Source organism: Phyllobates terribilis, unplaced genomic scaffold, assembly GCF_046119375.1.
Source record: "Phyllobates terribilis strain yellow unplaced genomic scaffold, ASM4611937v1 Scaffold_5__5_contigs__length_657084704, whole genome shotgun sequence".
NCBI classification, from domain to species: Eukaryota; Metazoa; Chordata; class Amphibia; order Anura; family Dendrobatidae; genus Phyllobates; species Phyllobates terribilis.
In genome coordinates, this window is record NW_027362765.1 from 262,317,947 (window position 1) to 262,342,089 (window position 24,143).

At 44.0% G+C, this 24,143-nt stretch overlaps 1 protein-coding gene across 3 annotated transcripts in view; it reads right to left on the reverse strand.

Annotated features, from left to right (window-relative positions):
• Positions 1-138, reverse strand: part of CARD14 (caspase recruitment domain family member 14) — a 160,442-nt gene extending 160,304 nt beyond the window's left edge. For 2 of the 3 annotated variants that reach the window (XM_073684112.1, XM_073684107.1), the window contains exon 1: positions 17-138. The gene's annotated coding sequence lies outside the window, so the exon portion shown is untranslated. The remainder of the gene's footprint in view (positions 1-16) is intronic. The other variant, XM_073684109.1, reaches the window with a different exon arrangement.
• Between the last annotated feature and the right edge of the window lie 24,005 nt (positions 139-24,143).

Sequence of the window (24,143 nt, forward strand, 5' to 3'; positions counted from 1 at the left end):
ATGTACATGAACATACCCTGCTGCTGTTAGTGCCAAAGGTTTCTTCTTGTGATGAATAGTTGTAAGTTTTTTTTTCTGATCCTTAACGACAGTAGTTATAAAATGGGAGTGTAAGAGGAGTAGAAAAGCCAGTCTTACGGGTTAAATGCCTATCCTTGAATTTGATGACTCAAGATGATTGATTTTTTTTTTTTAAAGGAAGTTACTAGAGAAGGTGATTTATTGTATTTTTGGTGGAGTTATTTAAAGTGAACCTGTGACAAAGTATTACCAATATTGCCTATACTTTATATTGTTAAAACCTGGTGAGAGGTTCCATTTAAAGAACTCCACCAAAAGTAGAATAAGGCTAAGTGCCCACGATGCAGAAATGCTGCGGAGCGTTTCTGCATCTCCCTGGCAGAATAAAAGCATGTGGATTTTACATGCGTTTTTCCTGCCAGGTAGAAGCCTTTGTGAAGCATTTTTAACATGCGATTTCGCATGCGGGTTGTCAAGCGCTTTTCCAAGCGATTTTTGCATCACTTGGAAAAGTGCTTGACAACTTGGTCACACTATATAAATTCATGCAACCGGCATGGATTCATGTTGTGTGACCAAGTTACGATGCAGCATTAATAGTAAAAAAAAGAATAAAAATGTTGAAAAATAAAAAAAAAACATTATACTCACCTTCCGATGGTCCCTGGTCTCCACTACGGTGCGTCCGGTGTCTTCGGCGGCTCGCAGTGCTCTAAAAAGGACCTTCCATGACCATGACGTCATTTAGTCATGTGACAGGTCACGCGACCGCCAACGTCAGTGGTCGTGTGACCTGTCACATGACTAAATGACGTAATGGAAGGTCCTTTACACCACCGCGAGCAGCTGAAGCGCCAGCAGTGCCGCCGGGAGCAGACAGGGGGCCATCAGAAGGTAAGTATATGTTTTGTTTTTTTTAATTCTTTTTTAACTACAGGTACTATGGTACCTGGGTCTGGAGGAGAGTCTCCTCTTCTCCAGACCCAGGTACCATCCACGCATTGAATCGCATAATATCCTCATGTGTACGTGTAGTCATGCGGATGTTATGCGGTCCAATGCAAGTCAATGGCGACGATTTTGTCGCAATTCCGCAAAATTAATGGTTGTGCGGCAGATTTTTCGCCAATGATAATACGCAGCCGAGATTTCCACAGCATGTGCACAGGGAAACATGGCAGACAACTTAACAAGCATTTTTAATGCGTTTTTGCGGCGGAAATGGAGCCACGGAAACGCATTAAATCCGCATCGTGGCACGCAGCCTAAATCACCTTCTCTAGTGACCTCAGCAGGGTAGAGCGAAGTACACCTGTGCAGGACCGCAATTAAGGGACACTGTATTGATGATATAGAACAAGTTATCCAAATGAAGCAGGGAAGGAGGACAACGATCGTAAGAAGAGAAGAGGTGCTGGGTCAATATCAGTATTGTCCACTGGACTGGACCACGCCTTATGTGAGTATTATAAAAGGTCTTTTTTGTGCTATGCAGAGGGGATTGGGGCCAGACATATACCTTACTAGAATGCTGTGCAACAGGCCTGAAGGTGGTGGCTCTACTTTATATTGGGAAAACAAGATAACAGGTTTAAGTATACGGAATTAAAAATAAATAGGAATGAATATGAAAAGATCTATAATACTGATAAACAGGATTGATATTGATTTTATTAAATACATTTAACTTCTGGTTATAAAAAATCAGTTGTTCTTAATCTCTATTGTATTGGGGTTTGTGGGACTACGTACCGTATGTCAAAATAAATGACCCCCACCCAAAAAAAAAACATTTTCTTTTTTACTACTTAAACACATATCTATAGTAAAGATAGGTGAATGGGACATTTCTGACATGTTCACAGGATATCCATAAACACCTGATAGATGAGGGTCACACCATCCCTAGAACAGGGCTCCTTCTTGCGCTTTGGCCATGAAGATGTGGCAGTGTACAATTGTCTTTCTCCACTCATTGTTTTTGGGGTTCCAAAGATAGACAAGCAAGTGTGTTTGCTGTCTGAGTAAAAATTAATGACAACCTTTAACACACAGAACAGGAATGAATAGTGGGAGTATCACAATCAGTGAACAATAAAACTTCTACACCCCTCATCTATAAACATGTCAATATACTGCAAACTATAACAGTAAAATCTGCACTATAATATGACGCTCCTTCCCTTGTGACCCTTATACTGTGCCTAGTTTCCGATTACATGTAGCATATTGTCGCAATCAGGAGAAATTGCACAACAAACTGTGAGGTCCATTTTTTCCTATTAGCCCTTATAAAAATAAAAAATTTGGGGCTAAAAAAACAATTTAACGGTAAAAATGTAATTATTCTTTCTTCACCACCCAATGGTATAAAATTCTGTGTGGCACATGTTGTGTCAACATACTCATTGCAACCCTAAATTAATTCATTGGGGAGTGTAGTTTGTAAAATTAGGTCACTTACAGGGGATTTGTTGTTCTGCTACCCCAGGGGCTCTGCCAATGTGACATGGCACCCTCAAACCATTGCAGCAAAATCTCAACTCAAATATGGCGCTTCTTCACTTGTGAGCTTTGCACTGTGCCTCCAAACTAGTTTTCGACCACATATGGAGTATTGGCGCACTAAGGAGAAATTGCAAAAAAAATGTACAATGCATTTTCTCCTGTTATCCTTGTGAAAATAAAAAAATTGGGGCTAAAAGAATATTTTGGTGGGAAAAAATTGGATTTTTTTTTTATTTTCGGCTCTACATATAAACTTCTGTTAAGCAACTAGGGGTTCAAGGTGCTCACCACATATCTAGATACATCCTCTGAGGGGTCTAATTTCCAAAATTGCATCATTTGTGGAGGGTTTCCACTGATTAGAAACATTAGGGGCTCTCCAAACCTGACATCGCGTCTGCCGTGCACCAAAACAGTAGTTTTCCCCCACATATAGGGTATGGGCCTACTTGGAAGAATTTGCACAACAAATTTTGAGGTTCAATTTCTACTGTTGCCCTTGTGAAAATAAACAATGTGGGGCTAAAGTAAATTTTTTGGGAAAAAAAGTAAAATGTTTATTTTTTTCCTTCCACATTGCATTAATTCCTGTGAAGCATCTTAAGGATTAATAAACTTCTAAAATGTGGTTTTGAGGACTTTGAGGGGTGCTGTTTTTAGAATGATGTCACTTTGGATATTTTCTGTCATGTAGAGTCACTTCAAATGTGATGTGGTCCTTAACCCCTTTAGAGCCCATGACGTCTTAATACGCACATTTGCGTACTGCCCGTTCAGTGAAGGCTGCTGCGCTGAGCCCTCACTGAACCGAGCACATGTCAGCTGATTCTTACAGCTGACATGTGCCCGCAACAGCCGCGGGTGGAATCGCGATCCACCCGCGGCTGTTAACCTGTTAAATGCCGCTGTCAATCTCTGACAGCGGCATTTAACGCGCGCTTCCTGGAAGCGCGTCCTAAGCCCCGCCCACCGGCGACCCCGTCACGTGATCGCGGGTCGCCGATGGGCGTGCATGACAACCCAGGGTCTGCAGCAGACGCCTGTGGTTGTCATGATCTGGTCGCTATGAGTGCCACCTAGTGGTCGGCGCTCATAGCACAGGACCGTTTCTGCTGCATACAGGGGACCTGCTGGTCCCCTGTATGTAGCAGAGCCGATCAGACAACTGCTGCTTCTAGTCTCCTATGGAGACTATTGAAGCATGCAGTAAGTGAAAAAAAAAAGTTTTTAAAAAAATAAAAAAAATTAAAAAAATATAAAAGTTTAAATCACCTTTTGCCCCATTCAAAATAAAATAATAAAAAATAATCCCCACACACACATATTTGGTATCGCCGCGTTAAGAATCGCCCGATCTATCAATATAAGAAAGAATTAATCCGATCGGTAAACGGCGTAACGAGAAAAAAATTCTAAACGCCAGAATTACGTTTTTTAGTCACCGCAAAATTGCAATAAAATGCAATAACGGGCGATCAAAACATCGGATCTACCCCAAAATGTTATTAATAAAAACGTCAGCCCGGCGCGCAAAAAACAAGCCCTCACCCAGCCCCAGATCACGAAAAATGGAGACGCTACAGGTCTCGGAAAATGGCGCTATTTTTTTTTTTTTACCAAATTTTGGATTTTTTTTTCACCACTTAAATATAAAAGAACCTATACATGTTTGGTGTCTATGAACTCGTAATGACCTGTAGAATAAGAATGGCAGGTCAGTTTTAGCATTCAGTGAACGTGGTAAAAAAATAAAATAAAAAACAACTGTGGTATTGCACTTTTTTTGCAATTTTACCGCACTTGGAATTTTTTTCCCGTTTTCCCGTACATGATATGGTAAAACTAGTAATGGCGTTGAAAAGTACAACTCATCCCGCAAAAAATAAGCCCTCACATGGCCATATTGACCAAACAATAAAAACGCTATGGCTCTGGGAACAAGGGGAGCAAAAAACGAAAAAGCAAAAACGACAAAACCCAAGGTTGCGAAAGGGTTAAAAAAATGGTTTTGTAAATTTTGTTGGAAAAATGAGAAATTGCTGATCAACTTTTAACCCTTCTAACTTTCTAACAAAAAAAATTATATTTCAAAAATTGTGTTTATGTAAACTAGACATGTGGGAAATGTTATGTATTAACTATTTTGAGTGACATAACTCTCTGGTTTAAGGGCATAAGAATTAAAAGTTTGAACATTGTGAAATTTTCGCCAAGTTTCCAATATTTTCACAAATAAATGTAAGTCATATATATATATAAATTTTACCACCGTCATGAAGTACAATGTGTCACGACCATGCCTGATAAAGATACTTAGAGGGGTTTTACCACAAAGAAAGTTTCCCAGGAGCTGTGGTGTGATCAGACTCCTGCATGGTAAGACACAGCCATTACACAATACATAGTAGGTGCTCATATAAGTTTATCTCAACACAGGAGCATTTTATTTAACAGATCAAATTGTGGAACTTATTTTTATTCTAAGATCTGTACTTTGCTCATTGGAAAACCCTTGTATTTGGGATCACTAGTGATGAGCGAACGTTCTTGGTGATGCTTGGATATCACTTGGGTACCTGGGTGCTCGGATGTGCTCGGCACTCACAGAGCATTGGCTGGTACTTGGATTTCAAGCTCGAATCCCCACCCCGCATGTTTGACGCTTGTGACACAGCCAATAAACATGTGAGAATTGCCTGCCAGTCACTGTAATGCTGTAGCCATCTTTGTAGTGGCATTACTGTGATTGGCTGGCCGTATTACCTCATCAGAGGTTATAAAAGGACCGGCCCCGCCATGCTTGAAACACTGACGCAATTGCAAAGCTAAGGGATAGTTGTGATTGGAGGGAAAGTGTAGTTGTCCAGGCCTGTGTGCACAGTTTCACGAATCAGAGTCCTCTAGTGGTGATACTGGTGCTAATGCTGAACCATCATGCTAAAAGTCCTACTAAAAGAGCTAATCCTGTGCTTTGCTGTTTCTTTGTGATACATTCTACAGGGCGGCCCATTTATATGGATGCACCTAAATAAAATGGGAATGGCTGGTGATATCAACTTCCTGTTTGTGGCACATTAGTATATGGGAGGGGGAAAACTTTTCCAGATGGGTGGTGACCATGGCGCCATTTTGAAGTCGGACATTTTGGATCCAACTTTATTTTTTTCAATGGAAAGAGGGTCATGTGACACATCAAACTTATTGAGAATTTCATAAGAAAAACAATGGTGTGTTTGGTTTTAACATAACTTTATTCTTTCATGAGTTTTTTACAAGTTTATGACCAGTTATAAAATGTGTTCAAAGTGCTGCCCATTGTGTTGGATTGTCAATGCAACCCTCTTCTTCCACTCTTGACACACTGATAGCAACACCGCAGAAGAAATGCTAGCACAGGCTTCCAGTATCCGTTGTTTCAGATGCTGCACATCTCGTATCTTCACAGCATAGACAATTGCCTTCAGATGACCCCAAAGATAAAAGTCTAAGGGGGTCAGATCGGGAGACCTTGGTGGCCATTCAACTGGCCCACGACGACCAATCCACTTTCCAGGAAACTGTTCATGCAGGAATGCTCGGACTTGACACCCATAATGTGGTGGTGTACTATCTTGTTGGAAAAACTCAGGGAACGTGCCATCTTCAGTGCATAAAGAGGGCAACACATCAACATGTAGCAATTTCAGATATCCAGTGGCATTGAGGTTTCCATTGATGAAGAATGGCCCCGCTATCTTTGTACCCCATATACCATACCATACCATCAAGATACAAGATATACTAATGTGCCACAAACAGGAAGTTGATATCACCAACCATTCCCATTTAATTTAGGTGCATCCATATAAATGGCCCACCCTGTACATTTAACCTAGGGTTCGCTGCTGGAGCAGGAAGTGTGAGTACAGCCTCTAGGCAGGGCTTAGGGCTTTGCAATCCGTTGCTAAATATATAGCTGCTGCAGCTGTCCACATTTTTTTGGTCGAAGGGTGAAAATAATTACTATATTTTCATCCATAGAGTTTAACGTGCTTTGTATTACATTACTATGGTATTAAACTCCAAAAAAAGTTCCAAAAAACTTTCTGGATTGAATTTGTCATCCATAGAGTTTAACGTGCTTTGTGTTACATTACGGTGGTATGCTAAACTCCTCCCAAAAAATTTCTGGATTGAATTTGTTCTCCATACAGTTTAACATCCTTTGTGTTACCTTATGGTAGTATATTAAAAAAAACATTTAAAAAAATTTCTGAATTGAATTTGTCATCCATACAGTTTAATATGTTTAGTGTTACATTACAGTGGTATATTAAACTACAAAAAAGGTTAAAAAATTTCTGGATTGAATTTGTCAACCATACAGTTTAACATGCTTTGTTTACATTACGTGTGTTATATTAAACTTCAAAAAATGTTAAAATTTCTTTTCTAGATTGAATCTATCATCCTTACAGATTAATATGCTTTGTGTTGAATTAGGGTGGTATTAAATTCCAAAAAAACACTTTGCCTGTTGCAGGTGACCAACTTTTTTTTTATTAAAAAAAAAACTTGGTTTCCAGAGACCTAGCAATTAGAAAATGCGTAAGGCGTGCAGTAAGGGATGGGGAAGTGGAAATGATGCTGATGGCACATACAGACGCCGAGGACATGGGCAGATGCAACTGCGCATGTTGCTGGAGCACAAGAAACACGCCCATCCACGACACATAGCTTCCTGTCCCACTTTGCAGGGAGGCATGGGCACCACTTCTGAAGCCACACCAGTGAGAACAGGTGGCCGGTTGGATAGCAGATAATGCTTCCAGCAGGCTTGCCAACACCACCTACACGGTCCAGTCTCACCAACCAAGAGTCCGGAGTCCCAGGAGACCAGTGATCCCAGACTAGGACACTCCGAGGAGCTCTTTACATCATCATGATTGTAGCCTCTCATCCTGCATGTTACAAGAGGGACAGGAGGACATGCTGTTTAGTGATGCACAAAACTTTGAGCAGCTACGGTCACAAGAAGATGACGGTGGGGAATGACAAATTTTGTGTAAGGAAGTAGATGATGATGAGACACAGTTGCTGATAAGTCATGTTGTTGTTAAATCACCAAGTCAGGAGGACCAGGGTGCGGCAGTGGAAAACCAGGTGGTGGATAACAAAGTCAATGACCCAACCTGGGAAACTGACATGCAGAGCGAGGACAACAGCACTGAGGGGGAGGGATTATCAGAACTGAAACAGGCAGGAAGAGGCAGTGGGGTGACCAGAGGTAGAAGGCGGGCAACTGTTCCACAGAGAACTGACACTCATGAATTTCTCCGTCAAAGAGTTAGGTGTTCCCCGGTCTGGGTCTTGGTAATTTGCAACTTGTGCCATGCCAAGATCAGCAGGGGCCCGACCACTAAGAGTTTAAACAACACCATCATCATCAGGCATATGTCATCTAATCACCTGACTCGGTGGTGACACCACTGCCTCTTCTTCTATGCTAGGTGGTTGCCGATTCTCTGTCAATGACACTGGCGCAGATGCCTCCCATCCTACACCTGTCCTTGCACATTCTGAGGGACCATCATCAGGCACTTCCAAATCCTTGTCCCAGCTCAGCCTTCAGCTGTCCCTACCCCAGGCCTTGGAACGAAAAAGAAAGTTCTCAGCCACCCACCCACAGGCCCAAATGCTAAACGGGCACATTTCCTGGCTACTTGCCATGAAAATGTTGCCATTTAAGCTTGTGGAGACGGAGGCAGCTGTACCTCGGTACTCAGTCCCCAGCCGTCACTATTTCTCCCATTGTGCCATCCCCGTTTTGTACCAGCATGTGTCTAGGAGCATTACCTGTGCCCTTACCAACACACTTACTGGAATTGTCCACTTAATGACTGACATGTGGACAAGCGCTTGTGGCCAGTGATGCTACATTTTCCTGACGGCACACTGGGTGAACATTGTGGAGGCTGAGGCCGAGTCCCACCCTGGCATGGTACATGTGCTGCAAACACAGAGGATTGGCCCTACTTCTATCAGGGTTTCCTCCACCTCCTACACCAGTTCCTGCACCCCTTCCTCCTCATCCCCTGTGTCCGATTAGCTATCTCAGAGCACGTCGTCCACATCAGCTGGAAGCTGGAAGCTCTGCAGCACTGCCCCAGCAAAGTGGCAACAGACGCTGCTGAAGCTAATTTGTCTAGGAGACACACCACAGCAGAGTTACTGAAAGGAATAACAGACCAGACAGATCTGTGGCTTTCACCGCTGAACCTACAACCGGGCATGATCATGTGTGATAATGGCTGTAACCTGGTGGCAGCTGTGAAGCTTGGCAAGCTTACACAAGTACCATGCTTGGTCCACATGCTCAACTTGGTGGTTCAGCGGTATCTGAAAACCTACCCAGATTTGACAGAACTTCTGTTCAAGGTACGCCGCATAAGCGCCCTTTGATGCAATTCACCTCCAGCTGCCGCCACTCTGGCAGTGCTGCAGCAGCACAGGCAAGTGCCAGCTCACCAACTGGTGTACGATGTGACCACCCGCTGGAACTCCACACTGCACATGCTGGCAAGGCTTTGTGAGCAGCAGAGGCCAGATGTCGAATATCAGCTTCAACACGCCCGTCGGTATTCTGGTCAGCCTCTGCACATAACTGAAGAGTGGGCATGGATGTCTGACATTTGTGCGGTTCTACAAGACTTTGAGGAGTCCACAAAGATGGCGAGATGCGATGAAGCCATAATAAGCGCAATGATCCCGCTTCTGTGCCTACTTAAATAGTCGCTGCTCACAATTACATATGGGAAGTGTTGGCTGTAGGGAGCTTGGCACTTAGGACTGACTTTTTGTACTGCTGCCTTTCCCGTGACCCTCACGTTACATTCATCTTGTCCAAAAAAGAATACTGCTTGTTCACCCCGCTAGACCTACACTGCATGGAGAACCTTGCATCTCGCCTTCCTGGGGCGGATAGGTCTACTAAAATGGTGCTATACGAGAATGCCATTGTGGAAAATATGTTGCAAAAATTCCCATCAGACAACGCTAGCGACAGGGGGCAAGTTTCCTTGCCCAACCAAGGAGGAAAGGCGAAGGAGACACCCACCAGGTACAGCAGAGGCCTGGATACACAGTTAAAGGCCTGGGCCAATTTCATGACACCCTCCCTGCATCCATTCCCTGATGACAGGGTGTTTTTGACAAGGCGGGAAAAGTTTTTAAAGATGGACAAGCAATACCTGGCTGACCAAACCAGCCTACTCCCCAATTTATCTGCTACCTTCAACTATTGGGTCTCAAAGATGGACACCTGGTATGAGCTGTCCGTCTTTGCCTTAGAAGTGTTGTGCTTCTCTGCTGATAGCGTTTTGTCTGAGCGGGTTTTTAGTGCCACCGGGGGGGTCATAACAGACGCTTTCACCTGTCAACTGAAAATGCTAATGGGCTCACTCTGATAACAATGAACAAAGTCTGGATTAGCCCTGACTTTTCCACACCACCAGATGACAGCAGCACATAAAGTATTTTTAATATTCAATATTTGAATGAGGCCCTCCAGTTGTTGCCTTCAAGGGCATATGGATGACTGGATGACCCTCCTTGTAATTTTTTCCTGGCTTTGCACTTTTTGCAGAGCCTTTATGAGTGTAGGAGTACATCAACTGCACTTTCTTAATATTTTAATGAGGCCCTCCAGTTTTTGCCTTCAAGGGTCTATGGATGAGCCTGCTTATAATTATTGGCTAGCTTTGCACTTGGTGCAGAGCCTTTATAAGTGTAGGAGTACCACAACTACACTTTGTTTACAATATTTGAATGAGGTACTACAGTTGGTGCCTTCAACGGTGCGTGGATGACCCTGCTTGTAATGTTTGGCAGGATTTGCACTGTGTGCAGAACTTTTATGAGTATAGGAGCACCACAACTACACTTTGTTCACAATATTTGAATGAGGTACTACAGTTGGTGCCTTCAAGGGTGTGTGGATGACCCTGCTTGTAATTTTAGGCAGGCTTTGCACTTAGTGCATAGCCATTATGAGTCTAGGAGTACCACTACATGACAATTTGAACAGAATGTGTATGAGGCCCTCCTTTATGTCTAATACAGGGTGTATCTGAGTCCCTCTTCCACCTAATTTTTGGCAGTTCTTGCTTCCTTCATAAATTACAATGACATTTCCTATTTTTTAATAAACACTTAAATCATTATTATTTTTTTAATCGTTTTAAAATTTTGCCTTATACAGTATACTAGTCATTATACAGGAAAGAATGTTTCTTAACATTTTTTTTTTACTGTAAACTACAATTTCTCTTCGATTTTGAATGTTTCATTGTCAGTCCTTAAAGTAGAGTAAAAGTGTGACACCATTGTTCTCAGCAGCGATCTGGGAGTCAGAGGTGCTTTCAGGGGTCTTCACCATGCTGTTCTCCATCCATTCAGCACTTTTTCCACCCATTTCACCATTATCACTGCCCCCCAGACCTCCTTGTAGGATATGCCCCAAAAATGCTCGGATTTCCCAACGACTCCCACTATACTCATTACTCGAAAAGAGCATCCGTGCATTAGGAATTGCTCGGTTCGAGTAACGAGCATCCAAGCATTTTAGTGCTCACTCATCCCTAGTGATCACCTTTTCAGTTTTAAACATGAACAACTGAGGACTCTCAAGTTTTACCTTCTATAAGATGATAACAAGCACTGAGTATCAACCTCCACTCTGACACACATTTCACCCTGCAGCTGTTTTTTAGGGCTGCCGAGGTAGGAGGGATGGATACCAAGCTGTATAGTCATAATATAGAGGTTGCGTACAACCCATTCCCACTATGAAATATATAGACTGTTAGTAAAGTGCTGCGGAATATGTTGGCGCAATAATAATAAATATTATTATTATTATTATTATTATAGTATATACTGGTGGGAGACTCAGCAATAAACTATACCCTTTGTCACACGATCCCTGCAGCCAGTCAGCGCTGGCATCACTCTCCCTGTCATCGGGCGTATCCCATACATACATGCAGAGGAAATGAGAGAGCAGCAGCACTCACTTCTTCCAGATGTATGTGATTTGTCTGAAGCAGAGAGTGAAACCAGAGCTGATTGGCCACAGGGATCGCGTGACATAACAATATTGCACAATCCCCAGAAGAGCCAGTGCTGACACCTCTTGAACGGCACTGGCACCGAACGTGATTAAAAGTGTTATTATTTTACAAGGGAGGAAACGTGTAATGAAAAGGGGTTATCTGAGTAATGGACAACCATTTTAAAGGCAATTATTGTAAAAACGATCATGATTAGAGTGCAATAACTTCATACAAATCACTTTAAATATCAGTAAAGTTGGATTAATAATATTAAGGGGAAACTTATCAATAGCATCAAACAAGATTATATGGTATATTCCATATGATAAACGCCTTAACTCGTCCTATCTATAGCCTGTACTGATACTGCCTAACATGAGGGTTGGCACCCTAGAAAACGATTTTGGCGCCCCCGTTCCTCGGCGGCTGTCCTTCACTCTCCCTGTTTCTCCCTATTAGGTGAGCTATACATAGGGAAATAGGTGACAGCCTCCTCTAATACATAAAAACACTATGCTGAAAAATATATAAATAGATAAACATAACCTAATACTAAAACTTATCTCGTATTCTGGTAACTGCCTCAACGCGTTTCCCCATCTTGTCGGTTCATCAGGAGGCCGGATTTAGAAAAAATCAAGTATCGAGGTAGATGCATTCTGGATAAAAGCAGGCTATTAGAGGAGACTGCCATCTATTTCTCTATGTATAGCTCACCTAATAGGGAGAAACAGGGAGAGTGATGGACAGCCGCCGAGGAACGGGGGCACCAAAATCGTTATCTAGGGTGCCAACCCCCATGTTAAGCAGTATTAGTACAGGCTATAGATATATAGCTATATATACATGGAATATGCCATTATTCATGTTCTGACTACCCTTGATCTTGTTTGAAATAGTCCTATAGGGAAACTGGTCTTTTAGTAGATCACCATTGAGTGAAAATTTCTTTTCTTCTTGATCACATGGGACTTTGGTGTTTTTTAAAAATATTGGATTAAAGATTATACATTTTAGAGGTTTTTGTATGTTTACACAGTAGCTATTTACCTCCTTCTAGGATTCTTGTACTTTCTTTGACATTATCAATAGTACTGGACAACCCATTTAACCCTTTAATGAGCCTTGCCATATGTCTTAGGATAAAAGCCAAACCAGAATCTCAATTTGCAGACACGGTATTTTGGGGTGTTGCCCCTCATCAGTGTCAAGTACGATATCTGATTTGGCTAGGTGAGACGCTTAAGACTGGGATTTAAGTGGTAATGTTTCTCCTTGTGGAGAGTGACATGTCAGGCCAGGCATGTCAGAGTGAGGAGACTTATACTTCATGCATGCTCCTCTGGAAAATTAAATATGCAAATCGCTTCTTTAGAGAGGAAGAGGACTTGAACTCTAGTGCCACCTATTGGAAGTATCAATCCTTTTAACTTGGTTTGCACTCTGGTACTAGAGGATTCAGAAGACCAAAACAATCAAGCCATTTACATGAGCAACAGTGTGTTCCAGAAATTGGACTGCTCACTTTGTAATTGAGTTGACATAAAACACCAGTTGCCATTCCACAAGTTCAATATATGGAAAAGTCCATGAAATAATGTGGAACCACAAGATCACTTTCGAGGCCAATTCTAAGTATCAATGTACTCATATTTAATCTGGAGGTCCACACTAGTGCATTCTGCAGTCTTAATGTACTAACTGTGACTAATCCATTGCATTTCAACATTGTGAGGCCTCCTTGGGATAGGCTATCAATGTCTGATCAGTCTGAGTCCAACATCCGGCACGCCCTGCTGATCAGCTGTTTTCGGTGTTGGTGTCAGCGTCCGCTGGCTGGAACTGCTCGATTGCAGAGCTGTTCCGTATGGTGATAGTGGCAGGGGCAGGGTAGTACACATCCGCCTCCTATTGATTTGACAAGGAAGCAGATGCGCAGTACCCTGCTATGGCCACTATCAGAAGATGGAGCAGCTCCACAATTGAGCTGTTCCGACTGGCGGACACTGCTGCTGACACCGAGAACAACTGATCAGCTGGGGTGCCGCGTGTCGGACCTCGACTGATCAGTTAATGATGACCTATCCTAGGGATAGGTTATTAATAAAAAAGTAGTGGACAACCTCTTTAAGTCTTTATACAGAAATGCAAGAAGAATTCATGGAATCAATGGTGCTCTAAAAAACAATAATAATAATAATAATATAATAATAATTCAGGATGTCAAACAATTAATTTATATCAATCTGTTTAGCACCTTGTGCCCCAAGAGAGCTACATATCTAATGTGATCGGTTCCCTTTAAAAATACCATAAAAGTGAAAGGGGATGTGATGGATTTTTACAATAATTAAATAAGTATTAGACTACTACATGCATATTTATATCAATCATAGATCAGAATTCACGTCTAGTACTGTCACATAGGAAAGAGAGCACCCCAAGACAAGTGCCCAGTGGTAAAACTTCTAGAACATCCACCACACCCGATGTGCATTTCATTAATGGGTTCGCCAACATGTGCAAGTACATGAAGCAATTATCTGACTGAATGATAAAGAAGTATTATGATGGAAGAAAGTGATTTAATTATTTAAATTATGGGTGTGAGACAAGAAAGAATAGGAATTTTATAGTTATTTAGCATTTATTGTGCATATTACTTCCAAAATTTACATAGTAGGATTATCGTGGATGGAGAAAACAAATGTTCAAAGTGCATGGTGCCTAATGCAATTTATTACTATTGGAATGAGATAAACAAGGTTTTTGAGATGAAGATTCTGTTTGAAGCGTTAAACATTATACTTAGTGTAGCAAAATGGGAATAAAAGGTAATAGTTTAGATTGGGTTGATGGTTAACTTGGGTTGTTTAAGGATTTGGGATTGAAATTAAATAAACAGATTAGAAGGATCATGAAGGAAAACCAATGGGAATTTAAGAAATGGAGGAACTGAAGTATCAGGGAATTGGTTGCATGAGTATAAATTTCTTTATTTTTTTTTACTCATTTTGCAACTCTTTAACCCATTCCGATTACAAATTTTCAGATACACAGTATATCCTATCTGCCTATATTTCTTGTAGGACATACAGTGGGTACGGAAAGTATTCAGACCCCTTTAAATTTTTCACTCTTTGCTTCATTGCAGCCATTTGGTAAATTCTAAAAAGTTCATTTTTTTTCTCATTAATGTACACTCTGCACCCCATCTTGACTGAAAAAAAACAGAAATGTAGACATTTTTGCAAATGTATTAAAAAAGAAAAACTGAAATATCACATCATCATAAGGATTCAGACCCTTTGCTCAGACACTCATATTTAAGTCACATGGTGTCCATTTCCTTGTGATCCTTCTTGAGATGGTTCTACTCCTTCATTGGAGTCCAGCTGTGTTTAATTAAACTGATAGCACTTGATTTGGAAAGGCACACACCTGTCTATATAAGACCTCACAGCTCACAGTGCATATCAGACAAATGAGAATCATGAGCTCAAAGGAACTGCCCAAGGAGCTCAGAGACAGAATTGTGGCAAGGCACAGATCTGGCCAAGGTTATAAAAGAATTTCTACATTACTCAAAGTTCCTAAGAGCACAGTGGCCTCCATAATCCTTAAATGGAAGAAGTTTGGGACCACCAGAAGTCTTCCTAGACCTGGCCGTCCAGCCAAACTGAGCAATCGAGGGAGAAGAGCCTTGGTGAGAGAGGTAAAGAAGAACCCCAAGATCACTGTGGCTGAGCTCCAGAGATACAGTAGGGAGATGGGAGAAAGTTCCACAAAGTCAACTATCACTGCAGCCCTCCACCAGGCGGGCTTTTATGGCAGAGTGGCCCAACGGATGCCTCTCCTCAGTGCAAGACATATGAAAGCCCGCATAGACTTTGCTCAAAAACACATGAAGGACTCCCAGACTATGAGAAATAAGGTTCTCTGGTCTGATGAGAAGAAGATAGAACTTTTTGGTGATAATGCTAAGCGGTATGTGTGGAGAAAACCAGGCACTGCTCATCACCTGCCCAATACAATCCCAACAGTGAAATATGGTGGTGGCAGCATCATGCTATGGGGGTGTTTTTCAGCTGCAGGGACAGGACGACTAGTTGCAATTGAAGGAAATATGAATGCGGCCAAGTACAGAGATATCCTGGATGAAAACCTATTCCAGAGAGCTCTGGACCTCATACTTGGCCGAAGATTCACCTTCCAACAAGACAATGACCCTAAGCACACAGCTAAAATAACAAAGGAGTGGCTTCAGAACAACTTTGACTGGCCCAGCCAGAGCCCTGACCTAAACCCAATTGAGCATCTCTGGAGAGACCTGAAAATGGCTGTCCATCAACGTTCACCATCCAACCTGACGGAACTGGAGAGGATCTGCAAGGAAGAATGGCAGAGGATCCCCAAATCCAGGTGTAAAAAACTTGTTGCATCATTCTCAAGAAGACTCATGGCTGTACTAGCTCAAAAGGGTGCTTCTACTCAATACTGAGCAAAGGGTCTGAATATTTACGACCATTAGTGTTGAGCGAGCATGCTCGACACTGCTCGGTACTCGCCCGAGCATCTCACTACTCGGGATGTTCAGCGAGTACCGAGCATTTTCGGGTTACTCGGGCGGGAGCTCGGGTCTCCGCCCTGCATGTCTGGCGCTCTTTAGAGAACCAATGAACATGCAGGGATTGCCAGCCAGTCACTGTAATGCCGCAGCCATGTTGGTTGTGGGCATTACAGTGATTGGCTGGCCGCACAGTGTCACCTCAAGTATTTAAAACCGGGCGCCGCCATCTTGGACACAGTCGCTCTGGATCAGAAAGTGTAGGGAGAGTGCTGCTGAGCTAGGGAGAGATTTATACTGCGAAATAGGTAGTGTAGGGTCTCTAAAGCCTGCAAAATCAAACAAACAGCCCTTCTGAGGACTAATATCCATCCCAGATATCAGGCAGGCAAGCTGTATAGGAGACGCAGTGGTTATACCAACAAACACTGCATTACAGTCCTGTGTGCTGCTGCTGCTCAAATTGCTAGACTTAGCCCCAGGTCTCAGGGGCCAAGAAAAATCCTTTTTTTTTCATCTAAATCCTCTTTTTTTTTTTTTCCTCAGTCAGACTGTACAAATACCCATCTTATTAACCTTTTGGTATTCCCCCGCCCCCCAAAAAAATTGAGTGTGTCTGTGAGTGTTCAGACACAAATATATCTGTTTAAAAGAGTCTAGTTTTGGCCAGATAACTAGAACTGTGGTTTTCCAGTTCCAAGGTTCAAATCTCTGTATTATCCACTTTTTTGCCTTTTTTCCATAAAAAAAAACAGTTTGAGTGTCTCGCTGACTGTTCAGACACAAATATATCTGTTTAAAAGATTCTGGTGTAGGCCAGAGAACTAGAACTGTGCTTTTCCTCTTCCACGGTTCAAATATGGGTGTAATCCACCTTTTTGCCTTTTTTACATAAAAAAAACAGTTTGAGTGTCTCGCTGACTGTTCAGACACAAATATATCTGTTTAAAAAAATTCTGGTGTAGGCCAGATAAATAGAACTGTCGTTTTCATCTTCCACGGTTCAAATCTGGGTGTTATCCACCTTTTTGCCTTTTTTACATAAAAAAAAACAGTTTGAGTGTCTCGCTGAGTGTTCAGACACAAATATATCTGTTTAAAAGATTCTGGTGTGGACCAGAGAAATAGAACTGTGGTTTTCCTCTTCCACGGTTCTAATCTCCTTTTTATTACCCTTTTGCCATTGATAGTGCGAGTGTAAGCTATTTTCCTTCATTTACAATGGGCAATGAGCGTGGCAAGGGACGTGGAACTGGACGTTCTGGTGATGGTGCGTGCAGAGGATGGGGCCGTGGCCAAGGTGAAAATGTGCCACAACCAACAGCCACATCTTCTCGCTTCCAGTTCTTGACCGAATTACTAGGGAAGCACACAATAACAAGACCACTATTGCCAACTGATCAGTGTGAACAGGTCATTAATTGGATAGCAGATAAAACTTCCAGTCACCTGGGCACCACCACCTCCAGTCTGTCTTCCACACCGTCAAGTCTTAGTAGCCGTGAGTCTCGACCGCATACTCCTCCTCACCCTGATGCTCCTTCCTCCCACCATGCCAAGTGTCATCAGACAGCAACTGATCCCACACTTGGACACTCTGAAGAGCTGTTCACTGGTCCATTTCCATATTTGGGCCCCTTGCCTGCTCCGCTTGAAGTGGTGGAAGAGGAGATCCCATGTAGCGATGGCCAAATATATGAACAGCCACGGCCACAGGCAATTTGTCACAAGAGGTGGACGATGACGAGACACAATTGCCACAAAGTGAAGAAGAGGACCGTGGTGTGGAAGTGGAAGAGGAGGAGGTGGTGGATGATCTAGTAACTGACCCAACCTGGCAGGAGGACTCGCAGAGTGAGGCCAGCAGCACACAGGGGGAGGGAGGCAGAGTACCTCAACAGGCAGGAAGAAGCAGTGTGGTGGCCGCAGACAGAAGGCGGGCAACCGTTCCCCGTAACACCAACACGAGGGACGTTGCCAATACAACCGGTAGGTGTTCCAGAGTCTGGAATTTTTTTAAAGACTCTGCTGATAACCCCCAAAAGGCCATTTGTACCACCTGCCAGGCCAGCATCAGCAGGGGTGACAAAACTACCAGCCTGACCACCACCAGCATGATCAGGCACATGTCAGCAAAGCACCCGACTTTGTGGGGCGAACCCCAGGGTCCATGACCAGTGTCAGAGGGTGTCACCACTGCTTCTTCCGCTGTTGTGCGTGTAAGAGAACCCCCTGTTGTGCGTGCAAGGCAATCTCCTGTCCATACTGCATGCAAAGATGCCCCCTCCTCTCTGTCTTCACTTGTTATGGCAGTTTCTCAAGAAACAGCATCAACGTCCACGTCCACGTCCCACCACAGCGTTCAATTGTCCATATCCCAGACCTTTGAATGAAAGCGCAAATTCGCAGCCAACGCCCCACAGGCCACAGTCCTAAATTCGCACATTTCATGACTGCTTGCATTAGAAATGCTGCCTTTTAGGCTGGTGGAGACTGAATCCTTCCGCAACTTTAAGGCGGTGGCTGTCTCTCAGTACTCGGTCCCCAGCCAACACTATTTTGCCCGGTGTGCCATCCCCGCACTACACAAGCACGTGTCCAAAAACATCTGCCGTGCCCTCAACAACGCAGTTACTGGGAGAGTCCACCTGACAACGGACACGTGGACAAGTGCTTGTGGCCAGGGATGGTACATCTCCCTGACGGCACACTGGGTAAACATAGTGGAAGCCGGGACCCAGTCGGACCTTGGGACAGAACACATCCTCCCAACACCGAGGATTGCGGGCCCTATGTCAGTCAGAGTTGCCCCCACAGTGTACAGCTCCTGTGCATCATCCTCCTCCTCCTCCTCATGTTCAGCCTCCATCTCAGATATCACCACATCAGTTACAAGCTGGAAACACTGCAGTACTGCCTCAGCCAAGTGGCAACAGGCTGTGCTGAAACTCATAAGCTTAGGTGAGAAATCTCACACTGCTTGTGAGTTGTGGACAGCTGTGAAAGAGCAGGCAGATCTGTGGCTGAGACCACTGAACCTACATCCAGGCATGGTCGTGTGTGACAATGGCGGCTCTGAGACGAGGCGAGATCACACATGTACCATGCCTGGCTCATGTGCTTAACCTCGTGGTTCAGCGGTTTCTTAAATCATACCCGAGTTGCCAGATCTGCTCGTCAAAGTACGCCGCCTGTCAGCTCATTTTCGGAAGTCGGCTACAGCTTCCGCCGCCCTTGCTGTGTTGCAGCAGCGTTTGCAGCTTCCGTCACACCGACTGGTGTGTGATGTCCCCACACGTTGGAACTCTACCCTCCACATGTTGCAAAGGATTTGTGAGCAGAAGAGAGCAGTTGTGGAGTACCAGCTGCAACAAGGCCGTCGATATTCAGGTCAGACTCCACACATAAGACCTCAGGAGTGGACGTGGATGTCTGACATATGTACCATCCTGACAAACTTTGAGGAGTCCACCAAGATGGTGAGTGGCGATGACGCCATCATTAGCGTTAGCATCCCACTTGTCTGTCTTTTGCAATGGTCTCTGAGGAGAATTAAAGAGGAGGCATTGCAGCCAGAGTATGATGAGATGGATCAAGAAGCCGTAGCGGGCGATTACACACAGCCCAGCCTCATCTCATCCCAACGTGCATTGGGGGACAATGAGGGAGAGGAGGAGGAGGAGGAAGAACAGGAGCTGGTATCATTCATGCGCTGTAGACGGTAGTACCTGTACAACTGTCATACCGTCGATTCAGCGTGGGTGGCCTGAGGACAGGGGGGGGGGGGGGGGAGGAGGAGAGCATGGTCAGTCGTCATCTTGGTGAGGACATGGAAGTCTTGCCCGTTACCAGTCTGGCACGCATGGCTGACTTTATGTTACGCTGCCTTAACCGTGACCCTCGCGTTGTCAAAATGTTGGGTGACAGTCATTACTGGTTGGTGACACTTTTAGACCCCCGCTACAAGAAGAACTTTCACTCTCTTATTCCTGAGGTGGAGAGGTCTACAAAAATGGGCAGAAGACCCTTGCTGCAGAACTGTTAAAAAAATTCCCATCTGAACACGCTTGCGGCAGGGGTCACAGTTCGTTGGCCAACCAACGTGTACAGGCGAGAGAGACGCAACTCCAATCCAGCAGAGGCAGGGGAACACTGTCAATGTTCTGGGACAGTTTTCTGAGACCCGCCCCGCTTACAGGCCCTGAGGCGCGGGGTACTCTCACAAGGAGTGGAAAGTTTCAAAAGATGGTGATGGAGTACCTTGCCGACCGTACCAGCATCCTTCGTGATTCCTCTGTGCCTTTAAATTATTGGGTATCCAAGCTGGACACTTGGAATGAACTCGCTCTGTACGCCTTGGGGGTCCTGGCCTGCCCTTCCGCTAGCGTGTTATCGGAGCGTGTTTTTAATTCCGCTGGGGGAATTATAACTGATAAGCGCACTCGCCTGTCAACTGACAATGCTGACAAGTTGACCCTTATCAAAATGAACAAGGGCTGGATTGGGCCAGACTTCTCATCACCACCAAATGACAGCAGAGTAACATAAAGTCAAATCCACTGTGTTATTTCGGGAGGTGTATTCCCATGCACCGCTTCACACCCACACATGGGTATACGCTTCCTAATTTCGGCTGTTTTTTGCTCTTCTCCTTATCCTCAGCCTCCACCACCACTATACCACCAGGGTGACCGTAGTCCGTGTTTCCAGCATTGCAAGTTCCTCCGTCCTAATTTTTGGCAGCTTTTGCTTAAAAGGCATAGGCAAAGACTATGGGAGACCCACTCCCCAATAATGGGAATAATGTTTTTAATATGCTGTACTGCATGGCTCTTGTAAGGGGCATTGCAAGTTCCTCCATCCTAATTTTTGGCAGCTTTTGCTTGGAAGGCATAGGCAAAGACTATGGGAGACCCACTCCCCAATAATGGGAATAACGTTTTTAATATGCTGTACTGCATGGCTCTTGTAAGGGGCATTGCAAATTCCTCCGTCCTAATTTTTGGCAGCTTTTGCTTGGAAGGCATAGGCAAAGACTATGGGAGACCCACTCCCCAATAATGGAAATAATGTTTTTAATATGCTGTACTGCATGTCTCTTGTAAGGGGCATTGCAAGTTCCTCCATCCTAATTTTTGGCAGCTTTTGCTTGGAAGGCATAGGCAAAGACTATGGGAGACCCACTCCCCAATAATGGGAATAATGTTTTTAATATGTTGTACTGCATGGCTCCTGTAAGGGGCATTAAAATCATCATATTAAGCTACTGTGACCTCCACATCTCTTCCAAGGGTCATTGATATTGTCTTTTTATTCCACTGTGACCTCCACATTTCTTCCAAGGGGCATTAAAACTGTCTTGTTAAGCTACTGTGACCTCCACGTCTCTTCCAAGGGGCATTAAAACCGTCTTTTTAAACCACTCTGAATTCCACGTCTCTTCCAAGGGGCATTAAAACCTTCTTGTTAAGCTACTGTGACCTCCACGTCTCTTCCAAGGGTCATTAAAATCGTCTTGTTAAGCTACTGTGACCTCCACGTCTCTTCCATGGGTCATTGATATTGTCTTTTTATTCCACTGGGACCTCCACCACTCTTCCAAGGGGCATTGATATTGTATTTTTATTCCACTGCTACCTCCACCACTCTTCTAAGGGGCATTGATATTGTCTTTTTATTCCACTGCGACCTCCACCACTCTTCCAAGGGGCATTGATATTATCTTTTTATTCCACTAGGACCTCCACCACTCTTCCAAGGGGCATTGATATTGTCTTTTTATTCCACTGGGACCTCCACGTCTCTTCCAAGGGGCATTAAAACCGTCTTGTTAAACCACTCTGAACTCCACGTCTCTTCCAAGGGGCATTAAAACTGTCTTGTTAAGCTACTGTGACCTCCACGTCTCTTCCAAGGGGCATTAAAACTGTCTTGTTAAACCACTCTGAACTCCACGTCTCTTCCAAGGGGCATTAAAATCGTCTTGCTAAGCTACTGTGACCTCCACGTCTCTTCCAAGGGTCATTGATATTGTCTTTTTATTCCACTGGGACCTCCACCACTTTCCAAGGGGCATTGATATTGTCTTTTTATTCCACTGTAACCTCCACCACTCTTCCAAGGGGCATTGATATTGTCTTTTTATTCCACTGTAACCTCCACCACTCTTCCAAGGGGCATTGATATTGTCTTTTTATTCCACTGGGACCTCCACCACTCTTCCAAGGGGCATTGATATTGTCGTTTTATTCCACTGGGACCTCCACCACTCTTCCAAGGGGCATTGGTATTGTCTTTTTATTCCACTGCGACCTCCACCACTCTTCCAAGGGGCATTGATATTGTCTTTTTATTCCACTAGGACCTCCACCACTCTTCCAAGAGGCAGTGATATTATCTTTTTATTCCACTGGGACCTCCATGTCTCTTCCAAGGGGCATTAAAACCGTCGTGTTAAACCACTCTGAACTCCACGTCTCTTCCAAGGGGCATTAAAACTGTCTTGTTAAGCTACTGTGACCTCCACGTCTCTTCCATGGGGCATTAAAACCGTCTTGTTAAACCACTCTGAACTCCACGTCTCTTCCAAGGGGCATTAAAATCGTCTTGCTAAGCTACTGTGACCTCCACGTCTCTTCCAAGGGTCATTGATATTGTCTTTTTATTCCACTGGGACCTCCACCACTCTTGAAAGGGGCATTGATATTGTCTTTTTATTCCACTGGGACCTCCACCACTCTTCCAAGGGGCATTGATATTGTCTTTTTATTCCACTGGGACCTCCACGTCTCTTCCAAGGGGCATTAAAACCGTCTTGTTAAACCACCCTGAACTCCACGTCTCTTCCAAGGGGCATTAAAACCGTCTTGTTAAGCTACTGTGACCTCCACGTCTCTTCCATGGGGCATTAAAACCGTCTTGTTAAACCACTCTGAACTCCACGTCTTTTCCAAGGGGCATTAAAATCGTCTTGCTAAGCTACTGTGACCTCCACGTCTCTTCCAAGGGTCATTGATATTGTCTTTTTATTCCACTGGGACCTCCACCACTCTTCCAAGGGGCATTGATATTGTCTTTTTATTCCACTGGGACCTCCACCACTCTTCCAAGGGGCATTGATATTGTCTTTTTATTCCACTGGGACCTCCACCACTCTTGAAAGGGGCATTGATATTGTCTTTTTATTCCACTGGGACCTCCACCACTCTTCCAAGGGGCATTGATATTGTCTTTTTATTCCACTGGGACCTCCATGTCTCTTCCAAGGGGCATTAAAACCGTCTTGTTAAACCACTCTGAACTCCACGTCTCTTCCAAGGGGCATTAAAACCATCTTATTAGGCTACTGTGACCTCCACATCTCTTCCAGGGGGCATTAAAACTGTCTTGTTAATCCACTCTGAACTGCACAGCTCTTCCAAGGGGCATTGAAATGTTGTTTTTAATTACCTCTAACCTCCACGACTCTTCCATCGGGCATTGCATTTCCTCCTAGTTTTAGTCAGCTTTTGCTTTTCACTGCATAGTCGAACACTAAGGGAGACCCACTCCCCAATAATGGGTAGAAGGTTTTAAGTACGCTGTAATCCACGTCTGTTTCAAGGAGCATTGCAGTTCCTCATAATTTTTGGAAAGCCTTCCATTCACTGCTTAGGCCAACAGTGTACAGGAAACCCAGTTGCTATAAATGGAAAAAACAGTTTAGTTAAGGCCCTCTGACCTCCATGTCACTTCCAAGGGGCATTGGAGTGCCTCAAAATTTTTGGTAGGCATTGCACTCACTGTATGCCCTATAACTATGTAGCTGAACCACTCCTTTTGGTACAGAAACATATCCTACAAGACATGTGTGGTTGACTGGTCTGCTATTGTTGTGAATGGTCCCTGTTCCTCCTGCTCTTTCTCCTTTGCCACCACCTCATCCATCATTCATCACCTGAAGCTCGGTTTTAACG